The sequence below is a fragment of the Anoplophora glabripennis genome, unplaced genomic scaffold (genome assembly GCF_000390285.2).
Source record: "Anoplophora glabripennis isolate ALB-LARVAE unplaced genomic scaffold, Agla_2.0 scaffold13, whole genome shotgun sequence".
NCBI classification, from domain to species: domain Eukaryota; kingdom Metazoa; phylum Arthropoda; class Insecta; order Coleoptera; family Cerambycidae; genus Anoplophora; species Anoplophora glabripennis.
Window position 1 is genome coordinate 2,663,281 of NW_019416478.1, and position 8,788 is coordinate 2,672,068.

Consider the following 8,788-nt stretch of genomic DNA (forward strand, 5'->3'; position numbering starts at 1 on the left):
ACCGCCCTAAGTCGATCATTTCTGAGCGTACACCGACCACAACCGGTTATTTAACAAGGGCAAACATTTCCCCGGTTATTTTTCAGTTAGTTTGCTTGATTTCCCTCAAGGAGTAATGTATTAACTTCAACGGAAAAACAAAGTTTCCCAGCGTTATAGAATATACAATTTTAAGTCCGTCCAATCGACCTTTTGATAAACAGCCGCGAATCCTCCTATACACCACGGATGTGTTAGACCTGAAGTTTCCGGAAGATTTAATCAAACAAAAAAAGTACAGGAAAAGCGAAAATATGAACACGGCTGCCTCTAACGGATAATATAATTGACTATAATATTTTCATATATTTTATGCAAAAATTAATATAAAACAACAAAAAACATTCAGTTCTCCATTACAATAGAGCTAAGCTAAAACTCCGTATCCGTAATCTTTTCAACAAACCGATTTTATTCCACTTTCGAGTCGAGAGAGTCTCGACTCGAGGTTCGAATTTAAAATTTGGACAGTAGCAAAGTAGCAAACGATCGTTATTCGACTACTAAACTAACTGGAACCACGAATATACAAAAACAATGTCTTCTTGAAATCTTAAAATATGTATTATGTTTAAATTTGTTGCAAGAGGCAGATCGCTGTCACCAGGACGACTACGAAAAGTAGGCAGCTGTCCACAGGACGACCTGTACCTCTACAAAAATTGGGATTAGGCGATGAGCCTAAAAATTAAGCCAAGCATCACCAAGGCTAGTATATTTTCCTTACTCATTAGTTTAAGGCACGAAGATATAACAGCACAACTCGACTTAGTCAATAGGTAGCGTTGAGATCAAACCAGTGAGACGTATGTACCGCCATCTCTGGACCAAGAGCCGCACTAACTTCCATTCGATTCGATGCCAGTACCGTACTTGAAATATTGAAATTGTTATAAATTTGTTCACTAGTGTGTATTTCTGAATACAGTGAAGATATTTGTAAATATTTCAATAATTTAATATACAGGGTGTTCCACAAAAGAGTCATGTAGCAGATTTTTAAGACAAAGTACATGCAATTTAAGTCAACTCACCTTACTTCGTTTAAAAATTACAGGGTGTTTTTTTTTTTAGCGAAGTCTCCCTCAATATTATATAACAAAAGTTACGTAGTTTTTACATAAACGGCAACAACAGATCTTATGAAAATCGACTCATCTTAAGAGAGAATAAACTAGTTGTTAAAATATTTCGTTTTCCCTTAAACACCCAACTAACACAAATGCTACTATTACATCACTCAAAGTTATATAACTGTTTTTTAATAGCAGCAAATGTACCTTTTTAGATTCTTAATGCCTTAATAAGGTGTTAATTTGCTCTTATAGCTATTTTGTTATATAAAAAAGCTGTTAGAACATTCTAATAGTAAAATTATACGACAATTTTATAAAGGCTTTTTTAGAGACTTATAAATGTGGTAAATGAAACTTCTATAAAAGTTTAAATCGTAATATCTGATTCCTTGTTTGTTATAATGTTATATAAGCACTTATCGGTCAATTGGTAAAGCATTAATATAATATATTGATTGCACTATTAATGTTCAATAATATTATCATTTAAATAGACTATATGACTAAATTATAAATTATTTTAGCTTTTTATGGTAAATAATATCACAACGAACTTTAAAAAATAATCTATAAAAGGGTTTTATTACAGCTGTAAGCAGAATAGTTAAACAGTTTCTTCTCACCTAAAAAGCTATTTTTAAGTGGTAGAGCAATATATATTGTACTTATAAAACCACTATATAGTAAAGCTTAAGCATAAAAATATATATGGAGATTGTCCCTAACCTAAAAATCAGTGAATCAGAAAATTTGTTTGTAGTAATAAGTAAATGCTGTTACAATTTGTTTTTATGGCTATAGCATTTTTAACGTAATAAGTATTTTAATAACTTTCATGGGATACTTCATGCAGTGATTTTTTTTTATCGAAAATCAAGCGATATTCGAAAAATTGACGTGACAGGTTTTTCAGGAAAACACTAGAATTATTAATTTTAATCGTATTACGTTCAAATAAGCCCTTTATTATTGCAAACAATCGTACCAAGTTTCATTAAAATCGCTGAAAATGTAGTTTGTTTATGCGATATGTCGTTACTTTTACAGTCACTGCAAAATTATTTTGTGCTGCAAACAACAACATTAAATACTGTAATACTGTTTACTGATTATAATAATTTCATTAATTATTAATTATAATTAACATTAACTGATAATGATTTCATCTTTAGACATCCATTCACGTCTCATTTAGAATGTATTCGTTGTTTGTGACCCATAAGCGGCTGATTTGCCCATATATGATTATGCTAACTTGTGACTGTGACAGTACTCCGTACATTTATACTCTACTAAATTAGTTGAAAGTGTTTTATCATTCAAAATCTTCAGAGTTTCTTTCAGAACATTTTAAAATACAAGAAAGCACTTAACAATGTTTACTAGCCATAACATCTACCCATCATATTTACATTCTACTCTACTTTACTTTACTATTTGTTGCCTAATTTAAAAAAAACTTCTTTTCTGTTGACGCCACTGGAATTGTAGCAGTAAGCAGTTTACGCAGAATTTTTAAATTGACAGCAAATTACAAAATAATATATAAAATATTTAAAATCTTAATTATTTTATAATAGATTTATAGTTACTGTGGTAGAAACATCCTCCTAACGACCATATTTTTCAAACATGCTTAGGACAAGATGTCAGCCATATTGTACACCAGAATTACGCCAAAAAGAAATTCAATTTCAAATAATTAGTTTAATGCATGTCTATTGAATTATATTTAATAACTTATTATGTACATATTCTTTATTTTTTGTTAAATCGAAAATTGTGTCATCATTTTTCAAAATTTATTACAGATGATTGCCAAATTTGCTTAATTTTAAAGGCCCTTATTTTTTTTTAAAGGTATCGTGGTATATTTCATCAATAAAATTTTCGATGCAAATAGTTTTTGACTCTCTAGAAACATATTTAATTTTATTGTTAATGACTGTATATTGGTAAACATTAACTCTTGAGTATCTATCTTATGTGGCCAACAATCAGCCATAGCCCAAAGCTTTTATTAATAAAACGATTTAGTATATAAACGCATATATTATATTGCTAAAAGGTTTTATTGTACTGTATGTTGGAAACATTCATACAACATTCATCGAGTTCAAGTTGAAAAAATAGCTTTTACAAAACACGTATAATAGTATATTATTCAACGGGCGTATAATGGTATGGGTATTATTCACGAGGTGAAGTTTACGGCCACGAGCCGCAGGCGAGTGGCCTAAATCACCGAGTGAATAATACCCATTATACGGGAGTAGAATACTATACTTTATCCACGACTACTAAATATTTTTGTTGAAGTTTTTTTTGAAATGTTTCGAAAAACATGGTATGTTAAGAAACAGATATACGACTCGCACAAATGAAGTCGCTGATGGCTCAGTGTAGATGCTCTTTCCCTTCCAACCGCGGGTCCCGGGTTCGAATCCGGTCTAGGAAAATTCACTTTTTTAATTTTTTTTTTATATGTACAGCACTGAATTGAAAATATTTAGTGGTTTACACGATAAAATTTTAAAAACGGATTGTTTGTAGCAGAACAATATAATATTATAGCTAAATTAAGGAAGCATCTGACAGTAGTGATTAATGACTCATTAATCACTGCCGTGATTAATGGGTATTATTAAGGTCGAGCAAACAGACGTATAATGGGTACATTATACAATAGTCGTGGATAAAGGTTATTATTATATCACCACCATACAGCTACTTCGTAAATAGCAGGCCAGAAAACAACAAACCAGCAAATTTGTTTTATAAGACAATAGTGTACATCGGTTATACAGCCTATGTTTTCTGTATAAAGCTTTTATAGTATATTTTATAAATGCTGTAAGAATATAACGAAAGAACACTAATTAGTGGAGTATATATTGTATGCACAGCTTTTATAAAATGGTTTTATAAGCTGCGCCTATTTTGGATTTATAAATGCTTATTTAATACTGAATAACTGTTCTCATCGTCTTTTAACAAAGCTTTTACCTGTGGGAGAGTGGTTATATAGATATTCTTAAAGCGATTATAAACTTATTTGTGCTACTTGGGAGTCAGTTTAGTACTTTACGCCCCTGTTTCCTGCAAATTAGTCGCTCTCTTAGAGAGAAAAATTTTTGTCTTAATAGAAGCAATTTTGGGTTCAGATAATTTGACTTAAATTGAATAATAATAGAATATTATAATCACAATTTAACCAAAAAAATGACAGTCTAATTAGATACAAGCGTCATTTTTTATTCTAATTCTGTCCGATTTTCTTTATGATTTTTGTTTGTTGGGCCACAATTTTAATAAGACTCGCTCTATTGTTAAAAAAAAACAAATATTTTGTTCGAAACACGGAAGAAACACAGCACTAAATTCCTCAGAAGTTGTAGCAGGTGAAATTAAGTCAACTAAATTCTAGCCGGATGTGAACTCTATCAGTAAACGGATCTAGCAAACCTGGAAAACAACGTCGCCTCGAATAAAGGCAACTAGTTATAACTTTGAAACTTTGACTGTGGCTTAATGGTGACGTCTCGCCTTGTTCGTAGGGAAGGATTTTTAATCTTGAAAGTTAAACCTTAGACGACTGTGAGATGCAGATATCTGAATTTAATTGGACATTACTATTAGCTTTATTACAGAGATCCGCAGTTTAGAGAAGGTTGCTGTAGACCACAGGAGATTAGAATTATGCTATTCTTAAATTAATTAAATCGGATTTGCGTCCTCTTTAGTCTATAAAAGTATTCACAAAAATAAAGAAGGTATCTTTTTATTGGAAGGTATATTTTTTATTGAAGAAGCTTTTTTTATTGAAGACAATTTTAATGTTTCTAATCAAACATTTTGGAGGATTTTGACAGAGGAGCCTCACTATGAGGACATGACCTTTTAAAATCAAATCTACATTCGAAAGGTGATCTTTTTTCTTTTCAGAAATTACATTTAGAATAGTAATTGCTATAACATTAATTGTAATAAATATTAAGGTTAGAAAAAAAAATTATTGAAAATCAAATATATGTAATTAATATACAAATACTTGTTTACCAAGTCTATAAATAGAAATTTAAAATAATAACCATACAACATCAACATAGAACTAAATGCTTGTACAGGGTGGTTGATTTTCGATAGTTTTATAGGGTACAGCCAAAACGGTGATAGATACAAAAAATCTGATATCGATGTCCGGTCCTCTTTTTTTGAGTTTACTTCGCTGGTCCCAAAAGATCTTGGCTAACTTGATTAGTTTTAGATATACAGGGTTTTTTTGAAAAATGGCCCATTTACATTAACCTCTCTATCTCCGTTGTCATTCAATTTAGAAGAAAAAAGTGTGCACATTATTTGTTCTATTTTTTATTAGGAAGCCATTAGCNACCATTTTTATACTTTTCAAAATTAAAACCAAGTAATAGACGTTTAACAAGCTTTCAATCAGTCAAAAATAAACTAACTGTCAATATTAAACAACAAAAGACGAATAAATAAATAACATGGCCAACTGAAAAAATATCTATATCTACATTTTTGCATTTTTCTTCATTTAGGCAAATAAAAAGTATCTATTATTATGTATGGCTGAAAAGGTAAAAAAAAATGCTACTCAACGGGATGGCCAAATACAGGGTGTTCTATTTAAAAAAACCTATGTTTATGCAATATCGGAGAAACTGTGCGATTTGTTAAAAATCTGAGTACGCCAATGGCTTCCCAATAAAAAATAGAACAATTAATGTGCACACTTTTTTCTTCTAAATTGAATGACAACGGAGATATAGAGGTTAATGTAAATGGGCCATTTTTCAAAAAAACCCTGTTTATCTAAAACTAATCAAGTTAGCCAAGATCTTTTGGGACCAGCGAAGTAAACTCAAAAAAAGAGGAGGGGACATCGATATCAGATTTTTTGTATCTATCACCGTTTTGGCTGTACCCTATAAAACTATCGAAAATCAACCACCCTGTACAGTATTTTGACCATAAGTTGATTATTAGGTCAACCAATAGAGCGAAAAAAGAGACTGTTTTTACACTTAAATATTACAGCAAATTTCATGTATTTCCTTTTGAAAAATACTTAGTAAATGAAAACCCAAGTGATTTCCCCAGCAAAGTCGTGAACAATTTTTTTTAAACAATAGAAACTGCAAAAAATGAAATTTTTTGTTTTTTTTAATAAAGATCTCGAAAAATAATGATGGAAGCGTTTTACTCTCAAAAGGACATTTGTAGAGGATAAAAAAAACCTTTAGAATGTTTTTTTTGTGTGACCCGATCGGTGCATTTTTTACAAAGAAAATCCGGAAAAACCTCTAAAATAGACCTTTTTTCAAAAATATATAACTCCGTCAAATTTGAAGCTGGAAAAACAAGCTTGCGGAAAATGACAGATAATAATATATAGTTTAATCGTGCACAAGATGGTTTCTGTCCGATGCATAGTTTTTGCACAATTGCATTATAAACAAATTAGGGTCTTTTTTGTACAGATATGATGATGATAATTGAATTATTGATAAACCAGAACAAATAGCTTTCATTTTTAACGATTTTTTTATAAACATCCCCGTTAATATTGTGAATAAAATTCCAAATAATACTATGTCTGTTGCAGATATTAAAAATTTCGAAAATTCTCTTTTTATGCAACCCTATGTAAGGGAGAAATTATTACAACTGTTGAAAAGTAAACTAAAAAATAAATTATCGTCAGGTTTTGATGAGGTTCCGCCTTCTGTTGTTATTAAAGTGTTAAATGTAATAATTAGACCACTTACATATCTAGTTAATTTAGCGTTTAATACGGGCGTTTTTTCAAAGTCTTTGAAATTAGGTAAAATAGTACCTATATATAAAAAGAACGATCCGAAGTTAGTTAGCAATTATAGACCTGTTACCATATGTTCTACTTTCTGTCTTATTTTCGAATATGCTTATTTGAACCGTCTTTTACCTTTCTTAGATATAAATTATATTATACAACTAGTCAGCACGGATTTTGCCCTGGTAGGTCAACTATACTTGCATTTTATGAAAAATTAATTGAATGCATTGAAAAAGCGGAATGTCCCGTAGGTAGTTTTTGTGACCCCACGAGGGCGTTCGATTGTGTGGATCATAATAAATTATTGACAAAATTATATGCATAAGGTATAAAGGGCGTACCTTTAGATTGGATCACCTCGTTTTTGAAAGATAGAAGACAATAAGTTTGACTCATCACTGTGATGAACACGGTGGTTTACACAAACTTTTTAACTCGGACAGTAAAGCAATTGAAATAGGAGTTCCTCAAGGTTCAGTTCTGGGCCCGATACTGTTTATTTTATACAGCAATGAATTGGATACTTTAATACCAGAAATATTTCTTTCTATGTATGTCGATGATCAATCTGTTATTATTTCAGTTAAATCTGATAATGATGTAGAATATAAATGCAATAGGGTGCTAGATATCTTAAATAACTGGTACGTTTCTAACAAACAACACTGTAATGTAGAGAAAACTCAGTATATAAGATTTCACAATCGTCAAACATTTGTAATTCATTGAATTTAAAAATTGGACAGCACAATTTGGTTAGTAATAACACTATCAAGGATTTTCTCTGGGTTTTTTTATTCTCTACAAGTCATATTAAGAGTAAGACGATTCCATCATTATTTTTCGAGATATCATAAAAAAAACACTAAAAAATGTAATTGTTTGCAGTTTTTATTGTTTAAACACAAATTGTTCACGACTTTGCTGGGGAAATCACTTGGGTTTTCAATGTTTTCATTTACTAAGTATTTTTTAAAAGGTAAATTTGCTGTAATATTTAAGTGTGCCAAAAAATTTCTATCAATCTAACATCAGTGTTAAGGAGTAGATTTTAATCTCAATGGGGAAGAATAATTTGAAAGACTAAAAGGCACTTTAGACATTACATTTGAATCTTGTTCGTTTTGTCTTGCACAATACCATGTGAAATTATATTGCGAGAAAATATTACGAAATTAATCACAATTAAATCTCATTCGAGCAATTGAGATTCTGCCAACTCCAACAAGGGTATTTAGTAGTTTCCGTCTGTAGTTGTAGGGTGACATAGATACATGCTCCGAAGTATGTAGCAAAGTTGTCTCTCCGTTTTTGTTGATCTTTTTAAGCTGCGACACTTGTCTCCTTACGAGCTATAGACTGCAGAAGTTGTATTTATGACAGGAAAGTTGGGTGGCTTTCCTTTATTTACTCGTACTCGTAACTGTATACAGACATTAAATGTAGCTAGTATTGAGACGTACTCGGAACCTTTTACTGTAATTAATAAATTCCGGGAATATTCCCGTATTACATTGCGTTCAGTTACGTGCAATTATAAATAATTAGTTTGTAAAGCTAATTAGATATATACTGTGTCTCAAATGGAATTTAGAAAATCGCTGAAACATGTCAATTAGTAAATAGAAATTGTCAGTTTTCTGCAATATTTTCTATTTTTTGAGCCATGTTTAATTAAATGAAAACAACAATTTAGTACTATTTTTTAGTTTATTACAGCAATTGTTCAATTCGGTGTTCAAAGTTATCAACGACAATTTGAATAACATTTGGTGTTATGTTTCGAACATAGAAAAGACCGCTCAACTTTTCAAATGGTTTTTGAAAAATTAAA

The 8,788-nt window shown here is 30.7% G+C and overlaps 1 non-coding gene across 1 annotated transcript; it reads right to left on the reverse strand.

The window, feature by feature from the left end:
- Window positions 1-625: 625 nt before the first annotated feature.
- Window positions 626-783, reverse strand: LOC111691587. The gene has a single exon (XR_002762987.1). It is a non-coding gene; the product is annotated as a U12 minor spliceosomal RNA (small nuclear RNA).
- Window positions 784-8,788: the final 8,005 nt, after the last annotated feature.